General features: G+C 47.0%; 1 long non-coding RNA gene across 1 annotated transcript; it reads left to right on the forward strand.

The window, feature by feature from the left end:
- Window positions 1–3,744: 3,744 nt before the first annotated feature.
- LOC115844773 (uncharacterized) lies at window positions 3,745–9,272 on the forward strand. The gene is made up of 3 exons (XR_004036220.2): window positions 3,745–4,287; window positions 5,414–5,481; window positions 8,645–9,272. It is a non-coding gene; the product is annotated as an uncharacterized lncRNA (long non-coding RNA).
- Window positions 9,273–20,188: the final 10,916 nt, after the last annotated feature.

Here is a 20,188-nt window from a genome sequence, read left to right on the forward strand (position 1 = left end):
CAAAACAGGCAGCATAAACCACCATGTTCATGGATGTCTACTGAGGTGGTCAAACTATGGAGAAAAGCAAGTGCTTATCTCTGGGGAGGGGGACTTTGTGATTTTTAAAGGACACACAGACTCCTGGGGCACTGGGGTGTTCCATCTTGTGACCTTAGGTGCTTACACTGAGTACTTCTTTATAATAATTCATTAAGCTATACATTTACTGCTATACACTTTGTGGGTGTTATTTTTCACAATCAAAAGGTCCTTAACAAAAGAATATCATGTTAGGGCTTCCCTGGTGGCGCAGTGGTTGAGAGTCCGCCTGCCGATGCAGGGGACACGGGTTCGTGCCCCGGTCCGGGAGGATCCCACATGCCGCGGAGCGGCTGGGCCTGTGAGCCATGGCCGCTGAGCCTGCGCGTCCGGAGCCTGTGCTCCACAACGGGAGAGGCCACAACAGTGAGAGGCCCGCGTACCGCAAAAAAAAAAAAAAAAAAAAAAAGAATATTGTGGATAACTGTTGGGCATTAAGTGTTTCCAGTATTTGTGGGGTTTTGTTAGGATTTATCACAGATGTGGGTAATGAGACAGATGGTATGAACATTTTACAGCTCTTGATACATATCGCAGACCCTATGTGATCTCACGGTTTAATTTGCATTTCTATGACTACTAGTAAGTTACAACATGTTCTCAAATGTTTCTTAGTTGGTTGTATTTTTTATTTTGTGAATGACCTATACATATCTTTGAATATTACCCTTTGGGGAAATCCAGTCCTGTTTGGGATGCTGAATCCTCGGCATTTTGAGGGCAGAGAGGTGTCCATGGAGGAAGATACTAAAGATACCAAAGGGGCGGGGGGAACCAGAGGGAGCAGCTGGTGTTCCTTCCCCAGGCTGCAGACGCAGAGCTGTGAGAATCCTTTCTGTTTGTCTCCACACATCCTGTGTCCCCTGAAGCAGCTCATGGGACAGGCCCTGGGGATGCAGTGAGCAGACTTCATATCTGCCTGAGAGGAGCAGGTCCAGAGGGGCAGCAGACAAAACAAAACAAGGCAACTGAGACACACGGCTGGATGGGACACACACAGTGATGGAGGGTAGACAATACACACAAGCAGGGTTGGGGAAATGAGCACTTGAGCTGGGCCAGGAAGGAGTGTAGGGGGGCGGGGGAAGCTAAAAGAACTGTGAGCAAATAGAGAACTGTGTGGAATGGCTGAAACGTCGGGCACGTTTGAGACTAGTCTGGAGAGACTGGAAGACACCACGAAGGCCTTGGATGCCACACACAGTGTTAAGGTTTATCTTGGGCTTCCCTGGTGGCACAGTGGTTAAGAATCTGCCTGCCAATGCAGGGGACACGGGTTCGAACCCTGGTCCGGGAAGATCCCACATGCCATGGAGCAATTAAGCCCGTGCGCCACAGCTACTGAGTCTGTGCTCTAGAGCCCGCGAGCCACAACTACTGAAGCCTGCATGCCTAGAGCCCGTGCTCCGCAACAAGAGAAGCCACCGCAATGAGAAGCCCGCGCACCGCAACGAAGAGCAGCCCCCACTCGCCACAACTAGAGAAAGCCCACACGCAGCAACAAAGACCCAAAGCAGCCAAAAATAAATAAATAAAATAAATAAATTTATTTTTTAAAAAAAAGGTTTATCTTGTAAGTCGGCATTTCTAAAGTGTGTGATGTCAGAATGCTAATTTAGCACGACAGTTAGGGCTTCTGCTTGAGAAAAGACAGAAGGAATGTGAATCCCATGGTCATACATGTTGTGAAACACCAGACTGAAGAATTTAAATTAATGTTCCCACTGGAGTAGGGACTATGAATATCTCAGAAGGGATCAGTCTGTACATTTCCTAAACTTCTCTGATCTCTGCCTACCTTTCTTGAGGAGCATTTCTCAGAACCGATGTCCCATGGAGCACACTGAGAATCTCTGACACAGGTAAATTGGGTGTCAGTTTGTGAACACAGTGAGGGCAGGAGCCAGGCTATGTCGTATTCTCTCCACAATCCTCGCCTTCTTCTCGCCCTCCCCGCCTGTGAAAAGCTCACCAGCAATGTGATCCTTTCGATGAATCCCTACTTTAGTAGCACAGCCACTTCTATTCACTAAATAGGAGCTATTAGGGCGAAACTTCTTCTTGGTCTACTTAGGCTGCCATAACAAAATGCCAGAGGGAATTCCCTGGCGGTCCAGTGGTTAGGACTCCATGCTCACTCTGCTGTGGGTCCGGGTTCAATTCCTGGTTGGGGAACTAAAATCCCACAAGCCACATGGCCAAAAAAAAAAAAAAAAACACAGCCAGAGACTGGGTGGCTTAAACACTCTTCCTGGTGAGAGCTCTCTTCCTGGTTTTCGAAGGCCACCTTTGTGCTCTGTCCTCACATGGCAGAGTCAGAGACAACTCTCTGGTTTCTCCTCATATGAGGGCAACTAATCCCATCATGAGAACCCCACCCTTATGACCTCCTCTAAACCTGATTACCTCCCAAATGCCCCATCTCCAAAACCATCAAATAGGGGGTTAAGGCTTCAACATATGAATTTGGGAGACACAACTCAATCCATAACAACCTGTCTGCCCCCAGCCCAGACCCTCCTCAATGGTACACTCATTCCTTCAACAAACTGTTAACAAACTTCTACTATGTTGCAGTCACTGCTCCAGGTGCTTACGATACATCCATGAAAGAATCCAGCAAAACCCTCTACCCTCATCATTCCATTAGAAGGAGAAAGACACTACACCACAGTCATGATAAATAAGGAAGTGGCATAGTGTGTTAGACGCTGATAAGGGCTCTGGGAAAAGCAGGGTAGGGAGGATCCAGGCCTGGGAGAGTGGTTTTAATTTTACATCAGAAGGTCAGAACAGGCTTCATCCAAGGAAAGACTTTTGAGAAAAGACTGGGAGGAGGTGACGGAGTGGACATCTCAAGGAATAGCTTCCTTGGTGGAGGTGACAACCCTTGTAATGGCCCTCAGGGGGGACCGTGCCTGGTGTGCTCCAGGAACAGGAGGCCAGCGTGGCTGGAGCAGATGTGAGTGCAGGCAAGAGGGGAAGGAGATCCTGAGATCAGACAGGTAACGAGGAGCCAGATCAGATCCATCTTGACCTGGAATCTCGGGATGCCCATGCCAGAAGGGGCCTCAAAGACTGCATGATAACCTACCACTTGCTGGTCAGGTGAGAAAATGAGGTGGACAGGGTCGATGGGCACCGGAATAGAACTTGGTTCCTGTACAGCTTCTCAAAGCCAGGTCTTGCTAGTGAGGACCTTGCCTGGGTCCTGTGCAGGGCTGTGCTCTCCACTCTGTCCACGTGTCCAGGAGAGACCACCCCAGTGGCCACAGCAGCAGGGCAGGGAGACTGGGTGGCTGCCGGTGCAGCACTGTCCACCAGGGGGCGCTGGCCCAGCGCGCAGCTTCTCCCTTCATCCCCGGAAACTCCCTGATCTCGGCTCCGCAGGGCTGTCGCCACCTGGCTCTGTCCCCAACTCCAGCCCACGCAGCGGCTCCTTCCCACCCAGGCTTGCCCCCTTTGTCTCAACCAACCTCCCTGCCTCTCCTTCTCCCCCTCCCCTCCCCCCTCTTCCCAAGCTACCGGGGGGGGGGGGGAGGACAGCCCAGCCCCAAGAAGATCTCTGAGAAGGGGACCCCGCCTGGGTTTTGAGGGGCGGAGGAGTGGGAGATGGGGAGGGGTGGCTGAGGGCGGGGCGGGGCGGGGTGGAATGTGCACAGTCACGAGTGCTGTCTGCCCTGCTCCCCGGGGGCTGGCTCTTGCTCTCTCCCTGTTGTGTTTGCTGCTGAGGGGTCCCCAGGGGCTCATTTGGAGCCCGGGAACAGGGCAACCGGGGAGTAAGGGCAGAGGCGAGATTCGGAGAGGAGAGCGGGGGCCTCTGCCCGCCAGAGCCCCTGGGAAAGGAGGCCGCCCCCCCCCCCAGCCCCACTCGCAGGGCTTATCACCTTCCACAGCCTCGGAGAGGCGGAGACCGAGGCACCAGAGAAAGACTTCCAGGCACCCTCCTTCCCTGCCCCCGGTTACCGGATGTGTCAGGACGAGGCCGGGGTGGACTGTGCCCGCACAGCGCTCTGCTCTAGGCCACCCTGGGTCCTGCAGGGCTGCGGCGGGCGGTGCTGCCGCGGCCCCTTATCAACGCCCTGTGCCCAGGCCACACCCGCCTGGCACACACACCCAGCGGGGAGAGGAGAAACGTCCAGAGAGCCCCTACCCCACCGCTCCACAGGCCGGGGACGGGAGGGAAAGCCAGGACGGCTGATACAGGTGGGGGTCGGCGCCCAGTCTCTCTGCCCCACTGTCCCCAGCGTCTCCTTCGTCCTCTTCCCCCACCCTGACCTCGCTCTCTGGGCCTCTGAGGCCTAAACCCCCAAACCTGAGGAGCAGAGGTCAGCGGGAGTCCCCAGCTGACCAGGGAAACAGGCTCCTCCCCTGAACCTTGGTCTTGCTCAGCAGCTGGCCCGAGGCCAGGAGCAAGGTTTCCCCTCTCCAGAGGAAGACTTCCTGCTGGCCAGAGACCGGGGAAATCCCAGAAGCCGAGCTTCCCCTGACCTCCAGGGACTCACACCCGCCAGGCCAGGGCAGGGAGCTGCTGGGCCCTCCCACGGCAGAGCGGGGGCGGGGGGAGGGGCTGAGGGCACGGGGGGAGGGGCGAGGGCGGGACAGGGTGAGAGAGGGGCTGGGGGGACGTCAGGGAGCAGGGTCAGAGGCCCAAGAGGGAGGGAGAGGGGACCTCGTTCACCCCTTCACTTCTGGGTTTGGGGTTGCATCACTCACATCCCGCTCAGGGGAGGGGCTGAGGGCTGGCCGGACAGTGGAGGGAGGGGGAGGGGGCTTGGAGACAGGGAGGGGCGGGTGCCCGATTTGTCTGTCAGAACCGGGAGGAAGGGATCGTGATGGGCTAAGGGGAGGGAGGAGACAGCTGGCAAGACCCACTCTCCCCCAAGCGCTGGGACTGGTGGTCCCGCCGTTCCTCCCCTCACAGTCGGCTGGGGTGGGAAGATGGGGAAGGGAGGAAGGAGAGAGTGAGAGAGAGGGGTGTCCACGTGGCAGAAAGCGAAGCCCCCGCAGGAGAGAAGGCAGCGTGCATGGGGTGGTGCTGGGCATTAGAATGGTTATTCTTGTCCTGTTTCCCTAGAGATCTCCTTCGGGCCCCCTCACAACAGCTGTGATGTATTCCTCCTCCAGCTCCCCTGCTGACGGCTTAGGGGACCAGGCCCAGAATCCCAGCCAAGGGCGGGAAGCCTCGTCTTCCCTGCAGTGAGCACCCCCATCCCACATTCTGTCTCCCTCCTTTGCAGCTAACTGCCCTCCTGACCAAAGCTGAGCCTTCTCCTCCCTCCTCCTCCAGGAAGCTCTCCTAGACTGACCTCCCCACACCCCCTCATTCCAGGGCTCTTCTTCAATCCGGCCACAATGACCAGACAACCTTTTCTCTTCTGGGCGCTGATAGGTGGCTGTGTAAGTGTTCCAAGCCCTGTGGTTTCCTGGGTGTGTCTCGGGTCTCCCATTAGTAACAAGTCCAGGGCAGGGACCTTGAAGTCAGGTCACAAGCCAGTCCATGTGGGGAGGGGGTGGGGGAGCCGCCAGTGGATTTTCATAGCCCCGATCCTAATTAAAGGGTCCCCATCTCTCCATCACAACCTGCCTAAGCCTGACCTTTGCATCTCCCCTTTCCCCACTTTCTTCTCAAACCCAAGCCATCAGCCTTTCCCAACTTCCGGTTTTCAGTTAACAGCTCCACCCTTCTCCCACCCACCCAGGCTGGAAACCTGGCGTTATCTTGACTCCTTCCTCCGACAGCCCAGATACAGGCTCACATCCAGCCCTGCCTTTTCCAGTGCTCCAACCCCAGTCACCTCACTTCATCTCAAGTCAGCAAGCATTCTTGATCACCTGCCAGGGCCTGACTGGTGTCAGGTGCTGATACACAAAAGATGAGTAAGGCCCAGGCCTTGCCCTCGAGGGCGTCACCGCAGTGTTAGTTGCACTATAATAAGTCTTATACTGGAAGCACAGAGAGCCCTGGAGTTGGAGAGATGCATTTCCACTGAGGACATGAGGAAGACAGTCTGGACTCACCAGTGACGGGCTGGGTGGCCTTGGACAAGTTACTTATGCTCTGAGCCTTTGTTTCCTCAACAACAATAGGAGAATGATAAAAAACCCTTGCAGGATTTGGGAGGATTAACTGTAATAATAGCTAACATTTATCAGCTCTCATTAGGTACCAAACCCTCTCCTAAGTGTTTTATAGGTAACAGGTCATCTTGTCCTTGCAGCCCCCTGTGAGGTATGGGATACAATCATCCCTATTTTCAGATGAGGAAGCTGAGGCTCGGGGAGGTTAAGTACATTGCCGGAGTGAGCCCAGCTAAAAAGGACTGATGCCGGGATTTGATGCAAGACATTGTTTCATAACGATCATATTCACCTATGCAAGTTCATCTTCAAAATAATTGTAATAATAACTAACTTTTTTCTTTTTTTGAGCTCTACTCTGTGCCAGGCTCTATGTTGATAACTTTACTTGCATTTAATCCTTAGAACCACCTTGAATGGCAGATATTATCATATTGTAAGAAAAAGGAGGCTCAGAAAGGTTAAGTAATGCCCCAGGTCATGCAGCTAGGTCCCTGGAGAGTTAAACTTGACCCCAAGTCTGTCCAACACCAGAGTGTTCTCTTCTGCCCTGCACCCTCCCGTGGCTCAGCCTGTCTGCTCACCTCCCAAGCTCACACAGTCACCATGCTTGTTCACCACGCTTGTTAATGTCCACCCCCACCAACTCTCCACATCACCTCTGATTCTGACCGCCTCCACTGCTCAGATTCCCACCCACCATTCAAGGCCCAGCGTTTCTGGAAGCCCTCTACACTGATTCATTCAAGCCCACCCTGGCGTCTCTTCCAGACAGCACATAGCACATTTGTGGCATGTATTTTGACACTTGATCATATTTAAATGACAGTGTAATTATATATTATTTGGCTTTGTCTTCTAATTATTTAATATTTAGAAATCGTATATCCCCAATCAGTGCAAAACTTCCTTGAGTGCAAGAACCTTAACTTTCCCTTCACTTATTCTGTCTCCTCCCCCCATCGCGCAGACTGCTAGGCACACAGCAAGTGCTCCTTAAATAAACAGAGATATAAAAGGCATTGAAGAGGCAGGAATTCCTAGATGATTAATCACCTTCGTATCTTATTGTACGGATGCATATCTATACAATATGTAACCCTGGGCAGACAAGCGTAAACCTCACCTGAAGGCAGCTTCTCCCTAGGATTCTGGGAGCTAGGGTCCTTTGAGGATAGATCAACCAGAGGACAGCTTTACTGTCCCCTCCCCACTGGCAGTGCCAGTTCCTTGTCCTTCCCTCCCTCCCTATCCTCCCTGGACGAGGGTGCTAAGAGATTTACTTGAGGGGAGGAGAGGGGTAATGGTGGGACAGAGAGGGCACACAGGGGCCGCTGACAGCACTTAAGCCCAACGTGTCTGACCCTCCTGTGTCTCTGCAGTGACCCACACAATCAGGCGGGGTTTCGTGAGTTGGTAACCCACACAGAGGCACACAGGGTCCAGCCCTCAGAAGGTCCCCGCAAATGAAAGTGAAAACATAGCCTGGGCTCCTTCCTGGCTCTGCCACTTATGAGTGACAAGGAAGTTCTGGGGCAATTCGCTGACCTCTCTCAACAGGCTCTTAGCTCTGTCTTCCAGTTCCATCGTTTCCTCATCTATCATGAGCAGATTCCCCTTAGTGTCTCCACAAGGGCCACGTGAGAAGATGCACGTAAAGAGCTTCATGCAGTGCCTGTCGCATTGTAAGCACTCAACGCAGAGCAGCCATCGTGGGTGCTGTTGTGACTATTGCTGAGATGGGAGACACAGATGGGAGCTGGGAATGTACATGGAGCTGGAAAGGGCTGGAGGTTTGGCCTTGGGACCAGACAACTCATACCTGGGGTCCAGAGATCAGGAAAAGAGCTCCTAAGGGTCCAGGCCTCCCGCCATTATTAACTACCCTTTCCCTCCCTCCACTTTTCTAATCATACCTCTCCTGCCTCCTCAGCAAGGGTTGTGCTCTATCTCCAGTAGTTTTCTTATCATGTCTTCAACATAAGCATTGCTTGTCTCTGCTTCTGAAACTTTGCACAAAACATTCGCTCCTAGATATTCTCCCTCACTCCTTCCCAATACGTGCCTATCACCTCCTCCAGGAGGCCTTCTTGACTAGGCCTCTCTACTCCTCTCCTTGATTCCAGGGGCAGCCTCACCTTGCAGTCGTTCAGACCTTGCTTAGTCATGGCCTCCTGCCTCCCCACCCACTGGAGGAAGCAGATGCCATACCCCCCATCTTGAATGTAAGTGCCTGAGGGCAGACACCTGGCCCCTTTAAAATTCTCCCCACTGCATCGCATCGGAATGCCTCTTTCTGAGCTATGAGCTCTGTGCAAGCCCACCTCTCCTGCTCTGTTTTCAAAGACAGTGAAACACACCCGCCCCTTCTCACCTTCTCAGAGTCATGGAAGGTAACTCAGAAAAGAAGGCTGAACATCTGGGAATCAGGGATCCAGAGAACAGCAAGATAATCATGATTTAAATGTGCTTCTGTCCTCAGCAACGAGCGTGAAGGAACATCATGGTGCAGTAGAAAAATCCTTCTGGAAGAGAGCCCAGGAGAGCCAGGATCTGATTCCAGCTCCACTCCTGACATGTTGGGTTACCTGAGCAAAGAACTTCTCCATGACTCAGTTTTCCTGAGTGCCGAGGCTGGTGCCTATACATCCCAGACCTTACATGGCTGCCCCTTCCAAGATCCCTTAAGCCTGAGCGAAACTTTTATTTGCCCACTTATGATTGTAGGAAAATAGAGCTGGCCCTAAATGAAACTGTCAAAATCTGAGAACTATGTTTCACAGACCTTCCTGTTCTTTCATCCCAGATCCCTTCCACCCGCTTCCAATAGTCAGTGGGAGGAGAGGGCAAGACCCCCTCTCCCAAATATTTCCCTCATTTATTCCATCTAAACATGAAATAATTTGAGTAGTAGAGTCTTGCAGCAGTGAGGTGAGTTTCAGTCAGTTGCCTTTCCCAGGTCAACTGAACTTTAGGCCTTCAATCAGTAATAATGATATGATTGACTGTATTCCATATTCCAATAATGATCTCTAAGAATATTTTGATGGAGAGATCCTAGGGAGCCCTTTATCCCTGAAATTCTTTGTGCCCAATCAAAATATTGCAAATAAACCTCATTTTGTGCTTATGTGGTTCTGTTATTTATTGCTATATAATAAACCACCCCCAAATTCAGCTGTCTAAAACAAGGGCCATTTTATTATATCTCACAATTTTGTGGGTCAGGAACCACGTGGCACTGAATGGAGTTACCCAGTGGTATTCAGCTGGGGGCTCAGCTCAGCTGGGTGGTCCAAGGTGACTTTTCTCATATGTGTGGTATCTTGCCTGAGATGCTGGAGAGACTGATCTTAGTTGGGTGCCTTTCTCTTTCCATGTAGTTTCAGGGTCTTCGCACATGCTTTCTCTAGCAGGGGGACCAGACTTCTTAAATGGTAGCTCAGGGTTCCGAGAGAAAAAGGTAGAAGCTGCAAATCCTCTCAAAGCCCAGGCACAGAACTCTCACGGTGTCACTTCTGCTACACTCTGTTGGTCAAAGCAATCAGAGGCCAGCCGACATTCAGGAGAAGAGGAAATAGATCCCATCTCTCCAGGGAGGAGTATCCAAGAATTTGTGGCCATCTTTAATCCACCACCCAGAGTAACCTGATGGGGACTTAGAAGGAAGGATGTGTGGGAGAGGAAGTGAGGGACCTGGGATGAAAAAGCCTACGGAGAGTTTCTTGACGTAAAAGTTGAAGTTTCAGGTTTGGCTGAGGTCGCCGAAGAAGGTAATAAATACCTCAACCTCCTGGATATCTCTTCTCTCTATACCCCAAACCTAGCCTATCCTGGTAAGATCCCAGGAGTTTGGCTAATTCAAAACCCAGCCTATGGTCTAGAACCCACTCTACCCAAACGCCTACCCCTTTTCTAGGATCCTCTATTCCCCATCTCCTATCACCTCCTGTCTTCTCCTTTTCTCCTAAGGAATTCAGACCCTGTACATCTTATCCTTACTATCTCCCAGGACTAGTTTCTCTAACCAGTAATCACCACCTTGCATTTAATGAGCACTTCCTTTGTACCAGAGTCTGTGCTAAGTGTTTCAAATTCATTATTACGTTGACTCCTCGCAACAAGGCATTACTCTCATTTTGCAGATAAGGAAATGGAGATCCAGAGAGATTATGCAACACACCTGAGCTTGTATGCTCCAACTCAAAAGTGCAGCCTTTAATTACCAGGTTATACATCTACTCTTCCAATTGTCTACCATTTAAATGACCCATCTGTGTCTTTATGGGATGTGAGGGTTGGAAGGCCCTCAACATGCTAAAACGAGGACCCCATTAGAAGGCAAGAGAGGGGAGGAGGAAACTCAGGGACCCCAAATCCTTAAAGATGGGAATGCAAGGAATATTCTCTGTTGAAAAGTTATGGTCAAGGTTTCTGTCTTAATTTATGCCATGGCGTGTGAGTCAGTGGTGAGGAGAAATCTGTACGTGATACCACAGAAAACTGGTTACAGAGAGATAAAACAGAACTAAGCAGGAAGAGGGAAACTGAGGGGTTCAGCTGGCAGCATAATAGCACCAGAGTTACCCCTCGCTTAGCTGGAAGTCAGGCTCTGACAACCCCAATTCTGTGGAATGAGGCCCCAAATCCAGAAGTGAAAAAGGCCTTTAAGCACCCAAATTAGCTATAACACAAAGCTCTTGAACCAAAAGCAGATCCTTAGCGCTCCACACAGAGCCTTACTGAGTTACACCGAACAAAGTTTCTAAGAGGCTGACCTCTGGCTTCCCAACCCATGGCCCTGGGAGGACAAGGTGGGTGTGGGTGAAAGACCTTCTGAGAGGGAAGTGTTTTAAGAGCAAAGAGACAGCAAACCATTTAACAGCAAAGGACAACAGGACTCGAAATTAGACGCGGCATTGTGCTGTATGTCACTTCACTTTAGAAAAAGGATTATAATGCCTCATTGTCTGGTGTCTGATGGTTTATCAAGCCCTTTCACACACATTATCTCATTTCAACTCCGCATCAAGCCTATGAAGTAGACGCCAAGGAGAAAAAATTACACAGAGAGGCTTAGTGACTTTTCCATGGTCACACAGATCAGCGAGCGTTGGAGCTGGGAACAAACCCAGGTTTTATGATGTCTAACACAGGCCTTTCTCTCTACACCATGACCCAGCCTTTTCCTCTACATCAGGATGCCTCCTTTTTCATAATGAGGGCTGTGAGTCATTAAGAAAAGGTTAGTTTACACCTAGTAGACTCTGTTGAATGAGACAGGGAAATAAGTAATACATTTTTTAAATTTTTTTATTAAAGATGACACAGATAGACAAAGGTTGGCATTTAGGATAAAGTTCAGCTTTCTCTTCCCAGCTATTGGGTGGGCCAAAAAGTGCCTTCAGTTTTTTAAGTAAAAATAAAAGACACATTTTTCATTTTCACCAAGAACTTTATTGAACAATGTATTCACTCTTTTGTTCCACTACCTTCTGCCATTTTTCAGGCAACTTCATAATTCCATCTTCCCAAAACTTTTAATCTTTTTGAGCAAAGAACTGTTCCAGGTGCCTTTTACAGTCTTCCAGGGAACTGAAAATTTTTCCATTAAGAGAATTTTGTAAAGGCCGAAATAGATGGAATCCGATGGTGCAATGTCTGGTGAATACGGCGGATGAATCAGAACCTCTCAGACAAGCTGTAACGGTTTTGCCTGGTCATCAAAGAAACATGAGGTCTTGCGTTATCCTGATGGAAGATCCTGATGCGTTTTCTGTTGACTAATTCTGGACTCTTTTCGTGTGCCAATTTCAGTTGCTCTAATTGGGAGCAGTATTTGTTGGAACTAATTGTTTGGTTTTCCGGAAGGAGACTCCTTAATAAAGGACTCCCTTCCAGTCCCACCATATACACAACATCACCTTCTTTGGATGAAGACGAGCCTTTGGTGTGATTGGTGGTCGTTCATTTCGCTGGCCCCATGATCTCTTCTGTTCCACATTATTGTACAGTATCCACTTTTCATCGCCCATCACAATTTGTTTTAAAAACGGAACATTTTCATTATGTTTCAGGAGAGAATCGCATGAAGAAATATGGTCAAGAAGGTTCATTTCGCTTAAATTATGTGGAACGGGGCTTCCCTGGTGGCGCAGTGGTTGAGATTCCGCCTGCCGATGCAGGGGACACGGGTTCGTGCCCCGGTCCGGGAAGATCCCACATGCCGCGGAGCGGCTGGGCCCGTGAGCCATGGCCGCTGAGCCTGCGCGTCCGGAGCCTGGGCTCCGCAACGGGAGAGGCCACAACAGTGAGAGGCCCGCGTACCGCGAAAAAAAAACACATTATGTGGAACGCAAACATCAAAGTAATTCACATAACCAAGCTGGTGCAAATGATTTTCAACACTTGATTTGGATATTTTGAGTATGTCGGCTATCTCCCACATGGTATAACGTTGATTGTTCTCAATTAATGTCTCGATTTGGTCGCTATCAACTTCAACTGGTCTACCCGACCGTGGAGCATCGTCCAGCAAGAAACCTCCAGCACAAAACTTCACAAACCACTTTTGACGCGTTCAATCAGTCACAGCACCTTCTCCATACACTGCACAACTTTTTGTGCTTTTCAGTTGTGTTTTTACCTTACTTGAAATAATAAAGCATAATGTGCCAAAAATGTTACTTTTTTTCTTCCATCTTCAATATTAAAATAGCTACACAAAAATTCACCAATTTTGTTAAGTCTTTTCTTAAATGCACGCTGATATGACAGCGGTCCCATACAATCTAACAAAATTGTTTCGAATGAAGTTAAAGACAATTAAGTGCTACTAGAGCCATCTTACAGGAAAGAAAAAAACGAACAAAAGTTTTGGCCCACCCATCACATTATAATTCTAGTCTTTTACCATCTATGCCTAGTTGCCATACAGCACAATGATGGGCAGGTCACTCCGTGTCTCCTCAACTTTCAGGCATCAGTTCTTCCTCTTCATCTTGATTCTACCACCTTAGTTCTGTTTTCTCCTCTCTCTCTTGAACTTTCATAAAACTCTCCATTGGGATCCCCACTTCCAGTTATATTCCCTCAAATTTATCCTTCACTTACATCATTTTAACCAAGCCAACAGGAAGAAAGTCACAGCTCTTAGCAGCAATCAAAGACTCACTGCACGATCCAAACCCTGCCAACCTCCATGGGTTAAGTATTGCCCCTCCTGGCTCCACGCTTGGATTCCTACAACACCAAAGGCTTCTTGCTACTAAGTTTCTCCCTCATAGCTGGTGGCTTCTGCTCTTTTTATGATCCTCTCTTTCTGAAGTACCCTTTGTCCGGCCATTTACTTGATTTAGTTGTCACCTAGACAACTCTCCTTGTTTTCCCTGCAGTACCCTATCTCCACACCACAATGCCTCTACCCTTGCATGTATCGATCACAATGCTTGTGGTTTTAGGTAACAGAACTCCTACACCTAAAGCAGCTTAAACAATAGGGGCTTATTGTCTCTTTACAAGAAGTCCAGAAGAAGATGGTTCCTGAATTGGCTCAGTGATATCAGGGACTAAGTTAGCATCTCTGCAATTCTTTTGGACCTTTTGCAAGATTTCTGCAGTGGATCCAAACTCTTGACAACATCCAAATTCAGGGAAGAGCTATTCGTTTTCTAGGGTTACCATAACAGTATCACTGATGGGAGCGCTTAAACAACAGGACTTTATTTTCTCACAGTTCTGAAGGCTGTAAGTCCAAGATCATGGTGTTGGCCATGTTAGTTTCTTCTGAGGTCTCTCTTCTATCTTAAATGGCCATCTTCTCCCTGTGTCCTCACATGGTCTTTCGTATGTGTGTGTGTGTGTGTGTGTGTGTGTATACATGTGTTCAAGTTTCTTCTTCTTTATGAGAATACCAGTTGTATTAGATTAGGGTCCACCCAAATGGGCTCATTTTAATGTAATTATCTCTTTAAAGACCCTATCTCCAAATACAGTCACATTCTGAGATACTGGGAGTTAGGACTTCCACACATGAATCTGGCGGGGGGGTGGGGGGGGACACAATTCAGTCCATAACAGAAGGAGATGCAGGTATAGGAGTTCCCCTCTGGGAATATCACTTTTCAAGTGAAGAATCCTTCCCAGTATCCCTCCAGTAGATTTACAGAGTAGGATTTGGTAGCATGTCCTTTTCCTAGTTACAAGGGGAGGCTAGGAAAGCAGTTTCACTTTTATAATGGGAAGAGGGCTCTGCCAGACAGAAAGAAAAGGTTGGGAATTACTGAGTAGGTTACCAAAGTGTCTGTTGCACTTTTCCCCCACGTGTGTCACGGCTGTCTGCTTATGTGTCTGTCTCTCCCATTAGGTTCTCAGCTCTTTGAAGCAGAGACCAGTGTTTCAATCATCTGTGTACCCCTAATGACTAGCACAGTGCCTGGCTCATAGTAGGTGTTCAGCCAATATCTACTGAAAGAATGAACAAATAGAGTTTAATGAACTAGATGAACCTGTTTATGTTATATTTGATTACAACATTAAACTCTGTTCATATATTTGGCTTGCTTTGTCTGTGGTTCACACCTTTAAATATCTGTAGGGAGTATGGCTAATGGAACTGTTATTTCAATCAGAAGAGACCAAGCTCCATGAGCTTTGTTTCCACAAAGTCCGGCGTAGTGCATGGTATATAGCGACTGATGCGTGAATTGTTGTAGAATGAATGATCGATGGATAAAAAAATTAAAATATTTAAAAATTAGAATATATTTAATGCTTTGAAAAAATATCGTTACGTACTTAAGAAGTTATTATGTTTTCTAGAGAAATGTCTTCCAGAACTGGGCATCCCTTCTGCTCTGTTGGTATTTCTAAAGGTTCTTTATCACCAGGTAGTTATATCACCTATTCTATTCTAACAAAGAATGATCCTGATGAGATTGGCCAATGAGCCCATAATGCTTAGACCAATTTCATCTGAGAAGTAAAGATAGACTAACAAATATAAGACTGAGCTATTTATGTGATGTTTGATTTTGGTTCTGTGGAGTTGCAGGAATCATGTCACAATTCCCCACAAAGCACTGATCCCCAAGTATCTGATCTTCCATGTTCTACAGAATAGGGAAGAGCCAGGCACCTAGCTAATGAATGGCATTAGTTGTGGGGATAAGTGACTGATTTAGTGGCAGTTCCCCAATGTTAGAAAGCCTCTGAGGATTTCCATCTAATTCCAACTTCCCTCTCTGCAACAAGGAGAAGGAACCCAGGCAGCTAAGGTGTGTGGAGCAAGGGAGGCGAAAACTCAAAGTTGCCACAAGTAACCAGGTTCCCAGAGGCAGTGTGTAGTTTGGCACCATGAGACTGTGTACCCGTGAGTTCAGTCTCCTTTCGCCCTATTTCAGACCCAAGGGACCCACATCTCTTTCACGCAGTTCAAGTAATGAGGTTCAATTTAAACGTTCAGGTTCAATTAGTGTTTCAGGGGCAGTCTTAGGGCAAAATATTTTCCACAAGGGATGTAAGAGAAACTAGCACTGTTCTGGGCCACATTGACATGCAGGGGCAGGAGAGGACTTGGTCTGCAAACGGCATCTGCATAACGTAGAAGCTGGACAAGATGGCACTTGTGTGTGTCTTTGTGCTTCTGCGGTGCCTGTTCTCTGTGCCCCAGGTGCTTTGCTAACAGCCAGGAGAAGAACGTGCGTGCTAGGGTGTTTTCCTTCCAAGTTTTGACTTTTTCTTCTTTCCTTAAAGTATTAGCAGCCCAGATTTTTGCTGCAAAATCAAGACCTGTTATTATAATGATGGTGATTTGTTTTAATTGTGCCAATGAACCTGGTCTTAATGCACTATTGCAAGCACATTAGCCAAGCCCATTACAATAATCTATTGTTGAGAGAAAAATATCCTGGCAGTACATGTATCTAGAAGTTCTGCCTTCTGAATTGATGCCAAAATATGATAGATTCCCAGTTCCTTATGATGTCCAACTACTGTACATGAACTCCCACTCCCCTCTCCCGCCTGCCAGCATAATGACTAGCTTCGCTTTGATGTTCTCTGCTTTCCACAGTGGCTTTAACTCTCTGCCAGAGTCTCCTGCACTAAGCACTCTGCTATTTGAAATCCCATTACCTGCAACTCCGCTAACTGGCATCTCGCAGATCAAAGGTATAATAATTGAGGAGACACTGCAGTGACTTCTGAAGCATTTAGAAAATATTTGACTGTGTTTAGAGTAGTTTAACATGGGCGTTTCAGCGTATTCTGCATTTTTTTCACACTTGCTCCAAATTCAATCTATCAATAAATTACACTATAATACATTCTCATAAATTAAGATGATATAGACAGGCTGGAACGAATAACAGACCAAAACCAACCAAATAAAACTGACAAGAATTAATGTAACGTAAAGTCTGGCATTTAGATTTTAAAACTGCTTAACAGAAGAGTCCTGGGTTAACAGTTCCCAAAAGAAAGCCATGAGAATTTTGACTATCTACTCAGCAGTGTACTACGGCCTCTGAAAAAGTCAATCCTATCCAAAGCCACCTTTAAAAAAAAGAGGGGGCAGGGAGAGCAACCAACTCAAGGAGGGAGAATAGTTTTACTCTCTACTTTGCTGAGACCAGGTCTGTGGAGGACTGTGTTTAGTTATTGAAGCCACATTTGGAGAGAAAAGGAACTAAGGTTGTTTTTTTCCAGCAACTACTTAGGGAGGCATAATACCTGTCTTCAAAGAGCTGATGGGCTGTCACATGGAAGAAACATTAAATTTAATCTGTGTAGCCCCAGTGGCCAGAACTAGGAGTCATGGGTAGTTATGTCAGTGGAACACATTTCAGCTCCATATAAGGAAGAACTTTCTATAATTAGGGTGATCTAAACGTTGAACTTGGATGAATCAGGAGGGACAAAAGAAGACTTCTAGGGTATGGTAATTTCTATTCTCTGCCTGGGTTGTAGGTACTTTGTGTTATTATTGTCTTCAACTGATACACGTATATTTTCATATACTCTTTTGTGGCTATGATGTAGTTTACAATATATTTTAAAAATCTAGGTTGACTAGGTGTTGGGCAAAGCAGTGACCTTCTCATCATCATGAGGGTTCCAGGAGAGGCTGGTAGCACTTAGAGAGAGGATGGGATAGATGACCTCTGACATTCATTCCATCTCTAAGATTCTACACATTCAAAAAACGTGTGCACAATTATTAAAGGAAAGCTTTTAAAAATATTCTTAAGGTGATTGCCTGTTAATTAATAGGATCTGAGGCCTCGCTCCATTTTTCGTGACAACCATTACTGGTGTTTGTTAGACTATGAACCCCAAGTCTATTACAGTGATTATCATTTTTATTAGCCATTATATAATGAGCATTAGATAGACACAGTCTCTGCCCTCTTCAGATGACAAATGATGTGGACAGTCATAAAGAGAATACAGTGAGAGCCAGATATGAACAGTGAATAAATACAAAAGACAGCAAAAAGGTTTATGTGGCAAACAGGTCAAGGCTCAGGGCTTATAAGTGGGGAACAAATACACAAGGGTCTTGGGAAAAAAACATCCTAGATAAGTTAAGACCAGGAAATCTAGGCCTCTGCTCCAATTAACTTCAGCAGGCTTTCTGAAATAAGTGAATAGATTCTAGGAATTCCCTGGTGGTCCAGCGGTTAGACTCCACACTTTCACTGTCTTGGGGACGGGTTCAATCCCTGGTCCAGGAACTAGGACCCCACAGCCAGGCAATGCGGCGTGGCCCGGAAAAAAAGAAAGAAAGAAAGAAAAAGATTCTGGCAATCAAACATTTGGTTAGGGGAAACTATCTCCTAGGCTGCCAGGAAAAAAAAAAAAGCCAAAATAGCTTAAGTGATCATTTCCTCATGTTAATCCTATTCTCCTGTTCTGTTCCTTCGTGATCTCTCACAACCCTCTCCACAGTGCTGATTTGAGATGAGGGAACCAAGACCTAAAAAAGGGAAATGAGAGAAAGGGGTATTTGTGGACTGTGATGGACGTGGAATCGGGGAGAGTCCTTGAGTCCATAAGTCACTGCTAAATAACAGTCAGGCTCTCTGCTCCTCCTGGCTGAGCTGTGACTTTGGGCAAAGTTACTTCTGCTTTGGACTCACTTAACCTTTAATCTGGGGATCCCCACTCATATTACTGACATTAAGTCCTCTGGCCTCACAACAACTTTGAGTTAATGGGAAAAATAAACCAAAACACAAAATCTTATGAGCTACTTGAGTCCAATGTGGTAAATGCAAATAATATGTAGTCAAAGTTTATCCACTTATAATCATTTATCTTCACTTTACTGAAGGGGAAACTGAGTCACACAGAGTGGAAATAAGTTGATTTCATATATACCCTTCAGTCTTTGACCTCATCAATGTAAATAGTCTTAATGTTACAGTATTTTTCTTTCTGGAAGTTCTTGTCATGATCATTTTATAAATGGGGAAACCAAGGCACAGAGTGATTGAAATGTATTGCCTCAGTGTAGCCTTCATAAAATAGTGCCTAGATGAGAAACTCAAGAAGCCTAATTCTCAAGGCAAAATTCTTTTTCCATTAGATTCCTACCCAAGATTGAAACATTAAATCCACTTGAAGTTTGTGAAATTAGGAGATAAGTAAAGTTTGAGTTCTTGATACCAAGAACAGTAGGGTATGGGGTGGTAGCAAGAGTAATCGGGATCCTTGACCTTCATAAAGGGTTTCATAGTGGACAAGCGCTCCACAGACGCTGTTACACTCTGTCCTCAGCAAGGATATCCTTACAGATGAGGAGGTCAAAACTCAGAGGCTAGTCAGAAAACAGTTTGTTAGCAAAGAGCAGAACTGAGATGGAAACTCAAGTCTTCTGAATCCAAGTTTAGTGAGGACACACTTTGGGGAAAAGAGGCTACCTGATTTTTACTGGGAGACTTGACTATGAGGGAGGTGGGAAGAAGCCAGTCTCAGAAGCACATTCGCAGAAAAGGAAATAATCATCATTAAGCATTTCAAATGATGACACAGAACTGCTCTGGGCACTGTAGGGACCTACTGACTGCAGCTCTAACCTCTGAGGGCCTGCAATCTAAGACAAACACACTAAGAAGAACAAATATGTACATGACATACAATGGTATCTATTACAGTAGATCTACCATAGTGATCTATGACAAGAATAGAGAGGAAAGCATTTATATCACATACATGGCTAGCTAAGTTTGCGATGTGGAGAATGTAAGTGCATAAATGAAAATGGGAGAAATAAAGAAAAGCGAGCCAGGGAAGGAACACACACACACACACACACACCAATTCACAAAGGGTTTTTTGGAAGAAAAGTAATGTTTAAGAGTTCTTTTTTTTCTCTTTTTTAAGAAGCAGTGGATTAGCTGTGTTGTGGCAGGAGCAGACCTAAGAGTGTGAGATTTAAAACAGAAATGTATCCTTAGGCATATGGAACAATTATAAAGATGGGTAGGAAGGGGGTAGAAGGCATTCAGTGGACAAAGAGGGCTTTGAGCAAGTGGGAATTCAAGAGAGATTACCTGTCCTGACTCCCAGACTGTATCTGAGCATTTCCACCCCGTGCTTTCAGAAAGCTCATGCTCTCCACATTTCAGGAACAAGAATTTCCAAGTTGTGAAGCCTGTCTGCAGTGGCTGAAGAAGGCAGCAGTGCCATGGTGAAGGAGAACGTTGCAGAAGTGCAAAGTTCCTGCACTCAAAGAGCTCATGGTATAGTTAAAAATATTGGTAGTGTTACCGAGTCCAAGTTTGTACTGCTCTCAGCACAACAGGGCAATAAGTCGAGAGATGAGATGTTGCGGCAAGGAAGAATAACTTTATTTGGAAAGCCAACAGATGGAGAAGATGGTGGACTAGTGTCCCAAAGAACCATCTTCCCTGAGTTAGAATTCATGCTTCTTTTATACTAAAAGGGCAGGGGGGTAAAGTCCTGCTTCCAGGATGTATTAATTTCTTCCTTCCTGCAGCCGTTTCCAGGTGGACCTGGTCAG

Source organism: Globicephala melas, chromosome 1 (genome assembly GCF_963455315.2).
Source record: "Globicephala melas chromosome 1, mGloMel1.2, whole genome shotgun sequence".
Taxonomy (NCBI): Eukaryota; Metazoa; Chordata; class Mammalia; order Artiodactyla; family Delphinidae; genus Globicephala; species Globicephala melas.